Raw genomic sequence first — 14,121 nt, 5'->3', positions numbered from 1 at the left:
ACCTGCTCATGGAAGTCTGGGCGCCTGGATCTCTTGTTTCAGGCAAAGCAGTTCTTAATTGTGACCTAACTAGAGAGTTGGAGTTAGGGATACCGTTAGTTTGGCAGAGGGCTTCCTTCTAATGCACACGACACTGGGTTTGATTCCCCAGGACCCTCAAACACACCAATGGACCTTCCAAGATCAGAGCTTTCTTTCCACCCAGAGCTGCTCAGAAGGCAGATGTGGAAAGACGAGAGAAGGTGTGGTGTGGGAGACGAGATACGTAATTAAATGAAAGCCATTGTCTTCCCAAAGGCTCCAGGGAACACGCGTGTTGAAAGAGGAAAGCAGCCCAGCTTTCTGAAGGCTCTCCTACATTCTTTCTTGCCTTCCGCTGTAAGAACAGGGTCCCTAACTGCAGGACTCCCCTGAGAAGGAAACTGAAGCTACCTGCCCTTGGGACTTTGAAATCATACCCTTGTGGGTTGTTTATTTACATTGCCCCACCGTCCTGCCACATCCCCATTGCCAGTGTCATGGGGGAACTTCCTGGGTACAGCGATCACACACAAATGCTCCCCTTGAGGATTCTGGGGGCTCGGGTTATGTTGCAGCTTGTTATCAGGAAAATTCAGAACTCCACATTTCACCTATACATTTTTCAGTACGTACAGATTAGCAAGGATTTATATTTTGGTATTTCTGTTACGCTAACATAGCATGTACAAATTAATTCTCATTAGTTTAAACCATCCAGTAGACCCTCTAAAATACCTCTTTAGGTTTGCATTTTTACAAATTGGTCAGTTGAGAGGACACATTACACATGATGAGAATGTTTTCGCCATAGTTGGGTCTGGACTGTGTGTTAAAGGTTTGACCCCAGACGAAGACGCTACTGAGAAAATAAAGAGTGGTACCATCAATAGAGGAAAGTTAGTGGGGGGGTTCAGGTAATTGGAAGTGCGCTCCTTGAGTAGGTCTCTTCCTCTTTCTTTTTCTGCTTTGCCTCCCAGTCATGAAAAGTGTTACTGCCCCTACCATAACGTCTGTCACAGACTCAAAGCCACAGACTAACCGGGCGTGGGCAGAGGTGTCTTAAGTTGTGAGTTCAGATCACTCTGCTGTCCGTATAACTTGATTAGCTCAGGGATCTGCTATAGTGACAGAAATCTGATTGTCACCATTTCCTTTAAGGTCCCTCTTCTCCTCTGAATGTAAAGTATTGATTGAAGAAATTTGATCACCTCGGAACCTTGTCCACCTTTGTCTCCGTGGCTTACTAGAATGTCTGCCCCTTGTCGCTCTTGGCAACTGCCCTTTCGAAGGCTGATTAGATTCAGCCTTTCCCTATCTTACTGGTTTTCTTTCCAGAAGAATCTCGTAGCTGGGAACCTTTACTACTTATTGCTTTGCATAAGGAGACCCACAGGGTCTGGGTCACGTTACGCCACGCAGACCCTCCATTATGAAATCTATGGTCACCCTCTCATGGAGTGGCTTTAGCCGCCAGTGACAAGTGTCAATCCTCACAGACTATCAATAGAGCATTCAGATTCTCTACTTCCTTCATTTATTACTGGAATTCAGTTCTGGGGGAAATTTTACCAACTATTGAAGGGTCCTAAAATATAATTTGTAAAATAAAGAAGAATACTTAACTCTTTGATTTGTAGCATTTTAGAAAAATGACTTGATAGCATAGTAATACTTATAGGTGATGGACAAGGCAGTATTTTATAAATTTTTGGATCCCTCATAACTAATGTATTCTGTATATTTTTATATTTATTTTGATGATGGAGATATTTGGCATCTTTTTAAAGAACTGTTTATTTGTTATGTATGCAGTGCTCTGCCTGGGAGTCTGCCTGCATACCAGAAGAGGGCACCGGTTCTCACTAAGAATAGTTGTGAGCCACCATATGGATACTGGGAATTGAACTCAGGACCTCTGGAAGAGCAACCAGTGCTCTTAACTTCTGAACCATCTCTCCAGTCCTGATATTTGATATCTTAATCTGCAGATGTCATTATCTTCTTTTATACTCAAATTGTGCCATCAGCTAGGACCTCTTTCAATAATAGTCAACATATATATGTATACATATAAGTATATGTGTGTGTATGTATGTAAATTGCACACATACCCCTCTCTGTGCTGTAAAGAATCTCAGTTGACCAAACATCTATCCGTCTTCCCTTGCACAATGCCTCCCTCTCTGTCCTCACAGACAGTTAAAACTAGTCTGTGGATTATGCAGGCTTTCAGTTCCTACAAAGTCTCTCATAATCTTACTTGATAATTTTTTCTTTTTCAATACCTCTTTAAATGCAAATCAGTTAAATCTACATTTTACAACTAACTGTATGTCTTCAGTGTATAATCACAAGTCTCTCTTTGAGCCTGTGGGAAAACACGTAACTCTATCCCCATGTCCCTAGTGCTGAACAACAGTCACCATTCATCACATCCGTGCTGAACAAACTAATGTGCGCATATCCAAAGTCACCCACTCACAAAATCCATATTCCCTGAACTCGGCAAATCATGATCAAGTGAAGGATAAACAAGAAAACATAGACAAATCATCAGCTAACCTTCTCAATTTGATAAATTTACTGTTATGGAAGACTTGACTTCAATTGACTCTGAATCGTGTCTCATTTATTTAATAATTAAGTGCTGATATATCATTTATGCTCAACCATCCATCTAGTATATCATTTATAAGCATAAAGATACTGCTAGATTGGTCTGGCCTACAGAGAACAGTTACCGGAGCATAGAAGCATACACTTGGGAGGAAAATGTAAAGACCCAGAACAAGTCCACGGAAACAGTCCATCTGTTTCTTGGACCGACAGAGAGGATCCAACACAGAAAGCAATAAAGAAAGATATGTAGACAGAAAAAGTGGGCCCCCAGATGAGGAAGCAATAGCTAATGCTCACTATAAAGCAAAGGGGTTCTCACTTGTTATTTGGAAGTTTTACCAATTCTCAACAAAATGCAGGTGATTGAACATAAAAGCCATACCAATGAATTTCTCTGACCCCCAGCCCTGCGTTCTCAGGGTTAACGTGGAATCATTTTGAAGGATAAAGGTGTCAAATTGGAAAGAAGGCAACTTTGAAAGGCACCAGACGGAGTGTATTGCTCAACACCTCTCACACTGCTTAACATAGACCTGAGACCGATAGACACTGGACAAGTCTAAACGAAAGATTGGCACCCATGGAGCTAGCTGTAGCATCCATTACAGAGGGTGAAAGGGCAGCCTCACCCTCCAGAAGTTTAAGGAAGAAGAAGATAAAGAGTTAACAGCAATTAGAGCAGTCTCCCGTTCCAGGTAGCAAAAGATGCCATTGGTTTGGAGGATCAGAGAGAGAATCCGGGAGGAAGGGAGTAGAATAGACCTGGGCTTTACCAAAATGGGACTTCCCTTGGCATTAACATCTTGTATAACTAGATCAACTGTAAGATTACGATTCTACAGTTATTGCCGTTATTTTATTTTTTCAGGTCAGGGAGATATTCTTGGGAATGGCGCAGGGATGAAGGGAAAGATAAAACCTTTTCCAGGAAACAAATATTCAGAGACACAGTGATTTGACTACTTTATGGACAGAGAGCTTTATGCACACATGGCGGTTATCATTTTCCCTCATGGCACAGACTCGATGCCTTCCCAAAAAGACAAATGGCGGCTTCCTTGGTCTGCCTAATCTCGATATAGAATTAGAAATATCAAGCCGGCCTCACAGTTGCAGTCACCTTTTCATATTAATACCCGAGGAACAACTCTGCAAACTTATAGCTCTGTACAAAGAAAGCTTATGAAAGCAAATCGCTGAATGTTCCTGTTTGCTAGGAATCAACAAGAGGAATCTCAGCATCAGAAAACTCCACAAGATGCACAGAAGCCACCCCATTCCATAGTGGTCTGGAGGGCAATCTTAATGCAGGAATTCACCACCCAGGTGCCAGAGGCAGACTATGGGTTCAGATATCAACCTGATCACTTCACTGCTGCATAAACAACCAAAGGAACGGTAGATAGGAACTCGAGCTCAGCCCATTGCCATTACCCACATAGGGTGAAAGCAAGCCTGCCTGGCAAATAATTTTGCAGTATCAAGACAAAACAGAACCTCTGTTGCTGTCTACAGATCTAATCAACATCTATGGACACAGCTACCCAGTTTCCTGGCATGCGCTCCTACATTTTAAAGTAATTTTTGAAATTGAGTTACAACTTCAGGAAAGCTTAATAAAATTTACGGTAAAGTATACAGCTTGAAAAACTTTTAAATACAGTGTGCCTTCTGGAAGCCACCAGAAAAAATAAGACTGTGGAATGTTTTCCACTCCATCGATAGATACGAGCTTCTTCACATCCGCCTCTTTCTTGTTACCTTGCTTCACTGGCTTTCCTCAACATAGGATGGGAAGACTGAGGATTTGTAAATAGAATCAAATCCTGAGATACCTGGTCTCTGACTAATTCCACTCAGCATCACATTGAGGAGACATGCGGTATTCTGTCAATGGCTGGTTTGGATTGATGCGCAGAACTATATTTATATTGTATGGATCCAGCACACGTTGTTTCTGCAGTATGGTGTCAATGGATGGCTGTGTTGTTTCTAGTTTGGTTCAACTATGACTAAAGTGAGTCTAACCACCCTTGGGATTGAGCTGTTGTTCTTGATGAATGCAAGTCTTCCTTTCTGTTGAGTAGGCTTCCTGAGTCAGAAAGCTTTGAAAGGTGCAGATAGACACGTTGGTAGAGCAGTGGCTTCAGTTGAGGGCATGCTGGGAGGTGGGGGGGGACTTCCCAGTTACTCTCCCCTTCCCTAACACTATGCATTATCAGGTTTGGGTGTTAGCCTTTCTGGTTGTGTGTAATGACTTTGCATTATGGTTGTCACCTCCATTTTTAAAAAAATCTTTCTGTATTGGAGGGCCATGTGGATATTTTATTTTGTGAAATCTATCCAAGCCTTTTACTCATTATTAATCTTCTTTTTTTAAAAAAAAAAAAATGTGATTTGGATGAACTGGGAAGACAGTTCTGTGGGTAAAGTGGTTGCCACACATATGCGAGGGCCTGAGTGCAGATTCCCAGAACCCACATAAGAAGCCAAATATGTGCCTCTAACCCTAGTGCTATGGAGCAGAATGGACAGAACCCTGGGCATCGCTGGACAGATAATCTAGCCAATCAGTGAGCCTCTGGTTCAGTAAGAGTACCTACCTGGGAAAAGTGAGCGGGAGAGACAAAGAGGAAGACACCTGCTCTTGGCTTTCACCATCCACATGTCCACACATGGGTGCATGAACCCATGTGTACAAATATCCCCCACACAGACACCTCATGCATGTATAGCCACAAAAACAATAAAATTTGTTTGTAGTAGCTTCCTTTGTTAATAACAATTTCTCTCTGGCTTGGCTACAAGTTGGAAGACCCCGTAAGGAATTCTTAGTCTGGAAACTTGCTCCATAAACTCACAGAGCTCACAAGAACAGTTTGCTTACTTTTGCAGATTAACTACAAAGGACAAAGTTTTAAAAAGATTTATTTATTTTGATGTTTGTGCGTGTCTTGCCTGCACATATTTATGTGTGCTATGTATGTGCCTGTAGCTTGCAGAGGTCCAAAATGGCATCCGTTTGCCTGGGACTGGGATTACACCTGCAGTGTGGGTGTTGGGAACTCAGGTCCTGTTTAAGAGCAGTAAGTGCTCTTTACCATAGAGCCAAGGCTCTAGCACCACAAAGGATGGTATAAAGAGCACATAAAACAATGCAAGGAAGAGATACTCAGGGCTCGGTGTACATGAGTCCCAAATGCCAGAGCTTCTGCTTCTGGGGAGTTAAATACTAGCACATGGGTTTGTGTTGACCAACATGTTGGCTCTCTAAAATTTCAGCTCAGGGATGACCCTTCACCAGGTAGGCACCGTCGATTAAGCCAACGCCCTGCTCTCCTCACTCCCCAGTGGAGAGTGGACCTGGAAATGCTAATCTAATGATGGTTTGGTGTTTCATTGGCCGGTACTCACCCAAGAATTGCCTTAATAAAACAAAAGAAGCTATTTTCTCCCAAATCCAAGGGATTAGGAGTTCTGTGTCAGAAACTGAAATCAAAACCCAAATGTTAGAATTAAAGTTTGTGTAGCACCTTAAAAAACACAGGAAACGTGGGAGAGATGCAGAAATTTAAATTTTATTGTTTTATATTTACAGTCTTAAAATAAGCCTCAGTCATGAAATATTAATCAACTTCTACTTAATTTAATTTTGCTTACTAATATTTTATTTAGAGATTTTCTAAATGTACCTACAATAAAATTGACCTGTAATTCTCCTTTCTTGTGCTAATCTTTAAAGTTTCTTATTATTGAGGAATAAAATGAAGTCTGTTCTCTTAGTTTTCTGGAAGTATTTATGTGTGATTAGCACATGCATTCCTCGAACCTGATGTCATCACCAGAATTTAGACAATGTATTCATGATGCACCTGGCATACCATCTTGGAATCAGGTGTTCCGATTCTCACAAATATACTGTAGTTGTGTGCTGATTGTGAAATAAGATAGAAGATTATACTTGATATATACAGGTAGGAAGAGCTGAAGAATTGCAAGAAGAAAGGTAGTGGGAGTAACTTTGACCAGAAGTCACTGTTTCTTACCAGTTGTATCCCAGAGGAACCCAAGGCCGCTTGCCAGGATATACCAGGTATCTTGGAGTTTCTGAACTGTGATAATACACCATGACCAAAATTAAATAATAATTTAAAAATGCCTTGGGGAAGAAAGAAATTATTTCATTCTACAGTTCCATATCATACTCAGTCATTGAGAGAACTCAAACAGGGCAGGAAACTGGAAGCAGGGGTGGATGCAGACGCCACGGAGGAGTGCTGCTTGCTGGCATTTTCCTCATGGTTTGCTCAGCCTGCTTTCTTATACCCCCAATACAGGTGTGGCACAACCACCCCTAATTCTGAGACTGACTTATGCATTCTGGCTGTGAGCGAGACAGTGTCATGGATTGCTGTGAGGCTACTAGCTCCTCAGTCCCCCAGTTAGCACTGTCACCAAGCCTTTACTTGGTGACATTTTACTGCCCCCATGGAATGAGTGCTTCTGGACATTTCTGCATTACTGCTCATGATAAGAAGGTGTACCCTGTGGGCATGAACCCACATATATCAATTTTACTATAAAATATGGCTTCTTATGATGAGCCCTCCCACATCATTCACTAATTAAGAAAATACCCCCCCCAAGACTTGAGTGCAGGCAACCTTATGGAGGCGTTTTCTCAATTAAGATTCTCTCTTTTGTCACTTCTTCAAATTGACAAAAACCAAACAGAACACCAGGATGAATATAAAACAAACTTCTAAAGGTTGACAGAGATGGGTCCTTAATTTATACTCATCCTCAGAGACTGGAGACATCCACAAAAGTATAGTCAGCCAATCAAAGAAGGAGCTCGCAGATATCAGGCATTAACAGGACTGAAAGTCCAAGGGTAGCAGCAGGAGATGTACTTGGTAACAGAGAAGACATCCATATTGGTTTTTTGACATTCTTGTGGGAAGAACCAAATGGATAATACTAAATGTACCTCCCATGTGAAGACAGTTCCACAGTTCATTCCTAGGGAGAAGCACACTTAGTTCAGCCATCAAGGACTTGACAGATGCAGAGGGAGGATCTTATAAATATTTTTATTTGTCTGGATTACTACGTGCAAACCCCAGATGCCTTATGAAATAGGATCGTAGATTATAACAAGCCTAGTCAGATACTAAAGCCAATCGTGACAACAGTTTGAGACATAGCTCCTGCCTGCCACGCGGTGTGCAGTGACTGGCCTGATTTGGTACAGCAGCCCCCTGCTCGGAACAGAACAGGCTTGGATTTATGTCAGCGATGACAATTCACCTTTATGGTACTGTTTCACAGCCGTGTGAAATGTAATTGCACCACCTCAGGCTCAAGCAGTTTGCTGCCTGCTCTCTCTTAATAGGATCCAGAATAGCCCTGCTCATCCCAACAGCTCACAGAACATTCCAAGATTGGGCGACGCTAGCTGGATCTTGGCTAGCTGAGAGTATACAGTACCCTAGATGCCCCCGACCAATCATCTGAACGTCTAAAGGTAAAAGAACTTCAAGAAAGTTTAAGGGCTTTCTATAAGTAGAAAGATCCTGGAAGTTGATCAGTTCACTAAGTGTCAGGCTTTATCTCTTACAGAGTGTTATAAACTTACTCTGACCACAGGTAAAAAACAGACCCACTGTGTTGGGTATTGGATGTCATAGATACCCTCTTTGGTCACACTTGTATGGCTCGCTCTACCAGCAGATAGTCCATAATACTCATCTATAAGGGCGAGCAGCTGTGGATTAAAATGATTTCACTTTGCCATGGAATTCCTTGTAGCATCACTTCTATGCAGAGACTATCTGTTATAGAAAAAGAAGTTCAGTGATGGGCTCCTGCCCACAGGATACATCTTCTCATGGACAGCAACACCCAGAAGCAGTTTGTCCGCGGGCAGTAAGGTGTCTTGCAGAAGGTTTGGTCACAGTGATAGGAGGCAGCACCTTTCGATGCTGAGACCAACAAATTGCCTTAAAAACAATGTTGGTATTGTCTCACCCGCAACCAGAAAGTATGGGTCTTAGGATTGGGGTGCCAAGGTGAGACTCTCACAATTAACTCTTGCTCCCTGTTTTGCAATGCCGAGTTCAACAGGCTTCAAGGTTTTCATACCTAAGAAAGAAATATCTTGACCAGGCAGCACAGCTGGGATCACAGTTAATCGAAAATTGAACCTTCTCGAAACTGAACCAATAGTCAGAGAAGAGCAAGGATGTACTCCTCATCTTTGGGGCACAACACATTTCTTAGTAGAGCAATTGACCCATTTCTACTCACTGGGGAGGAGGAAGTCTGTGTCTACAGCCCAGAGGGCTCACTAGATGCTTCTTAGGCCTCCCATGCCCAACAGACCTCACTAGTGAAATACCATGGGGATAAAATAAAGGGATAAACACATAAAGATCTTAGTGAGTACAGAAGTCTGACTAATTCCATCAGGTAGAGAGCCGCATCCAACTGAGATGCTGGCAAGAGTTAGAGGTGAAAATGAGTAATAACTGAAACATGTGTGAATCACCAATTAATATGATCAGCCTCCCAACTGAGGACCATGGCAGCCATGTGTGGTACTTACTCCGAGCCCCCCCCCCATTTTCTTCTAGTATCTAAGAGTTGAACACTAATAATGGCTAATATTTTAGGTTTAGGTAGAGGTACAAATGGATCTATAGCCTCTCTGATGGTGTAGTAGCTGGTGAGACATCACATATTCTCTGTGATCAACGCAAAACATTTCCGCTCAGATTAAGGTCAATGCAAAACTTTTTCGCTCAGATTATGGCAAAAGTGAGGGTTGAAAGGAGATGACTTAGTCAGTGATGGACACATTCCTCTTGCTCTTCCATCCGAACCCTGTCCTCTCCCAGCCTGCTGCTTCACAAATGATGGTAACAGGCCCCTTTGCCCGCCGGTTTGGTTTCTGGTTTGTTTTGGCCACGGGAAGGCGCAGCAGGACAGGAACAAGCACAGAGACTGACGTATGAGTTATTTGTTTCCCCTCTATGTATGCGGCTTCTATGGGATTCTACTGTGCACGCCAGTGGTCTCTGCTACTTTCAGTCTCTCTACATTACCCCCACTTTCCTTCTCCCACTCTTCCTCTGCCTCCTTGCTACTTTAGGCAGCTGGTGCCAACAGCTCTGCCACAACTAGACTCAGGATGGTTCCTTCCTCCTGTGGTCCTTCCTTGTCTTTTTCCCCCCCGGGATTCTTGGCCACCATAGATATCTGTGTCCTCCTACCCATATGCCTGCCGAACTAACTCTTCCCTACTTCATTTCCCAGCACGCAGCAAAGAATTTTTTTCATTCGGTTAAATATTTACAGAAGACGAGACGTGCAGTAACATCGTATGCTTTTGCCCAGCAAAAATAGAAACAGAAACAAAATCCCACAGGCAGGACGTTGTAAGCAGCTTGGTCATCTACTTGGAAGAGGTACGAAGGGAAGGAGGACTCAAGACAAATCAACACCTTAAAATATACTCTAGTAGAAATTTTTTTTGGATAGCTATATGCCTGCTTCCAAACTGGACATGGATGCTCTGCCTCCCCTCAGCGTCTCATCCGTGAAACAGTTGGCAGCAACGGCCCAATCCAATGAAGGTAGGTGCACTTCATTTCCAGGGTCAACTTCAGCTTACTGTCTTTCAAAGCAAGGTTTTTGGAAAGAGTCTGGGGACTCATCCCTGATCAGCGGAAATGTGTGCTATAATCAAACGGTGATTTACCAGGGGAGGTGGTAGAGAGGTGCGTGGAGCCGTGCCTTTAAGATGGCGCCGGCTGCCACCGTGAGCCCGAAAGTGATAAACAACTCCTTTTATGGTGATGGCCTGTGACCTGCTATGATCATGTGTCGCTTGCGTATGCTTGAGCCTATGGGCGATGTCCACGTGGCACTCCGGGATAGGCGACCATAGCCTATATAAGGGCTGGGAGAGGTCTGCCCGGGGACAGAGAGAAACGGGAGAAAAGCGAGAGAGAAGCAAAGGTCCTGAATAAACTGCACGCGCAAGAAGAGCTCTGTGGTCGCGTCGTCATTGCTGGTTCGAGGCGGTTCACGTCAGGAGGTGACCAGAGGAACAACAGCCAAGAATGTTGCATTTATTATTTTCAGTGTATTCTTACTTGGTATTGTCTTTGGCCCATTAGCCCTCAAGTGTATAGTAGCCAGTTTCTCTCACCGGGAGAGGATAAGTTGGGAGCCAAGGCAAGAAATGAAGTCTTCAGATCCCAACGTTCATTTATATATAAGTGGCTATTCTGTAGCAGGCTTTCTTGGACCACTAGTCCCCGGATCATGACATAGAGACTTATTATTAATTATGAATGCTTGGCCTTAGATTAGGCTTGTTTCTAACTAGCTTTTTTTTCTTTAACTTAAATTCACCAATTTATATTAATTTATGTGCTGCCCTGAGGCTCATAGACCTCATCTACATAGTGCCTGTCATGCTTTCCTGTCTTCTCCATGTCTGGTGGGCGGGCCACCAGCTGACTGACTGACTGGCTCTCCTTTCCTCTCTGTCCATTAACCCCATCTACCCCTCCTCTGCCTAGCTACTGGCTATTCTGTTTTTCATTAGACCAAGCAGGCGCCTTAGGCAGACAGGTGAAACAGCAACCCATCTTTACATTGTTAAACAAATGAAGCACAAAAAGCACCACATCTTTACATAATTAAACAAATACAGCATAAACAAGTGGAACACACCTTTACATAGTTAAACAATTATTCTATGACACAAACAAGTGTAACATAGCTTTACTTGGCTAAATAAATATGCTATTTCACAATAATATTTCCACTTTTAAAGTAAATTTATTTATTTTACATCCTTGCCTCATTTTCCTTTCTGTCCTCTCCTCTCAGTCCCTCCTCCCATCCCCCCTCTGTTCCCAACCCTCAACCCACTCTTCATCCACTTCTGTTTAGGAAAGGGCAGGTCTCCCAGGAGTATCAACAAAATATAGCAAGGATAGTACCTCTTACAGCAAGTTCCTGCTAATGCTAATGGCTAGGCTGTTTATAAGAATATCCAACTTTAGTCTTTAAACCACTGAATAATATGATTCCCTATTTCATGATAACTCAACAGCAGGCGTGCAGTGGCAAATAATGAGATGCTTGGACTTTACTGAAGCGTGGGGTGGCCATGACCTCACTCTTTTAAGTTGTGCTTACATGGAATCTGCTTCCTCATTGAAAGTCAGGTTCAAGGACACTGCCTACAGTTTGCTGGTGCCCAGTTCTGGTTTTGTTTCTAACCCTCTTCTTGAATTAGAGAAGGAGCCAACAGCCTTGGGCAGTCATTGGCTAAGACTCAGAATGGGTAACATGGTGTGCATGTTCACCCCTGTGCGGCAACATGGCTTTCCCAACAGAACCAGGATCTTGGTTTTTGTCTGCTGTGAGCCATATTTCTCTAGCCTTTGGGGAGGAGCCTTTATGCCTCGCTCACTTGGTAGACCAAGACTTGTTATTCCTTAGGCATCCTCTCAGATGCTAACTGCTCATCGTAAGTCCCTTTCCCTGTATCCTCTTTACCTGCAAGGGATCCCACCTCCCCTCTCCACGGCATCATTTTAGGAGCTTGGCCTAGATGCCTAATGCATGGATATGCTTTAGACTTTGGGTTTAGGCATATTTCTGCTTCTTCTTAGAGTAAATCTAATTGGCCCCTGAGTACACCTGGGTGAGTCCTATCACCCAAGCACACGGTCATCTTGACTCCTCACCTCCACATTGATTTTGTGTAGTTCTGCCGATTTGCACAGACTAGAGCTTCCGAAAAAGAAAAAGCTGTGTCTGATTGCTAGACATGTCACAAAAGCCAGCTATGCTGATATGATAGACGGGAACACGGCCAACCTAAAAGCGCTAATCAGTGGTAGAAGGGCAACCTGAACTCCACTTTGGACCCTTGAGGTCAGAAATCTAGGTTGTGGAGTTCTTTGTGCATTGGAGATGTTGCAAATGAATTCAGAAGGCTTTCGAGCTCATCTGTACATCACTTGGTTCCTGGTTCCACTCTAACAGGAAACAAAAGACAATTTCCCAGCAACCTGGAGCTCACTGATTCTGCTAGATTGGCTGGCCAGCAAGTCCCGGAACCCCTCCTTCTCCTGCGCCCCAACATCTGGATTATAAGCACACACAGCAGGTCCTCATGCTACCACAGTCAACTCTTTATTAGCTGAGCTCCACCAATTTCCCAGAGTTCCTCTTTCTATGCTCCCGCTGGGCAGCCTTACGAAGGTCTTGAATGGTTAAGATGTAGTAGACGCTGACTATCACTGTACACTAAAAGAGGTATTTGGGGGGGAAAAGTCTCTCTTAGCTGAGGTATCAGTGAACACTAATTTAAAATAAAACTTTATTTCAAGTTAGATTTATTCCTTAAGAAATGAGATGGAAAAAGAGAGAAACTGTGTCACCAGGCGAATGATTTCAGCTCTTTAATTACCATTCTCACTCTTGCTAATTGAATCTTCAACACACATTGGCTTCGCTCCCTGAGGTACACTAATGCAAACATATAAGCGGGTCTCTTTAAGATGAGAGATTTTGCACATGTGAGATGATTAGTGTCTATAAACTGCAGCAAAGTTAGAATATGGCATCTAAATAAGGGGGTAAAGTCTTGTAGTAGCAGTAATAATGCCATCCACTGAATGATGTTCTGTCCCAAACTGGAAATCCCCATGTTTCTACAGGATGCCGGCGCAAGTCCAGAAGGCTGATTGTCAAAATTCCTAAGCCCCACATGAAGGGAAACCTGACAACACAGGTGTGTGCATGCATGCCAGTAAGATTTGTCATGCTAATTGGGTTGCATCGGGAGTCAACTGAGCTGGTCATTAAGACCATCAAAATCACCAGATGTTTTCATTAATTGCTTGGCAATTGATCGGAATTCTTATGAGGCAGTTGATTCATTGGTACATCCTGCTTTGGCTTCCAAGGTTTCCAGCATCAACCATGAGTAAAATGTTCTGTGGATGTGGAAAATGTCCCTGGGCCCTTTCCAAGTACAGAGTTCTGAATTCCATCTCTTGATGCGGATAAGAAGAATGGGGAAGAGCTGAGTGTGGGCACAAACAGACTGAATTGTAGTAAGTCGATAAACGGCTTTGTTGGGCACGTTGTAAATGAATATTAATCAGCACAGGAAGTGAATGTGAATAAGCAGGTTCCATCTTCAAAGTTCAGTGGAATTCTTTACGAGTAGCATTTGCTCAAAAGTCCCAGACTGTAACATTCTGAATGAATCACTGGTTTGTATTAATGGAAGTCTGAATCTTATCCATTCTGCCAACATGCTGCACTTACAATGGAAAACGGCCTGTGATATGTAAGAAATCTTTAAAAATTACACTTTAAGATATGTATTTTTGTGTGTAGGTGTGTGTACACATATGTGTATGAGGAGTACATACATATGTGACT

Source organism: Myodes glareolus, chromosome 24 (assembly GCF_982192425.1).
Source record: "Myodes glareolus chromosome 24, mMyoGla1.1, whole genome shotgun sequence".
Lineage (NCBI taxonomy): Eukaryota > Metazoa > Chordata > Mammalia > Rodentia > Cricetidae > Myodes > Myodes glareolus.
Note: the sequence above shows the minus strand (reverse complement) of the source record.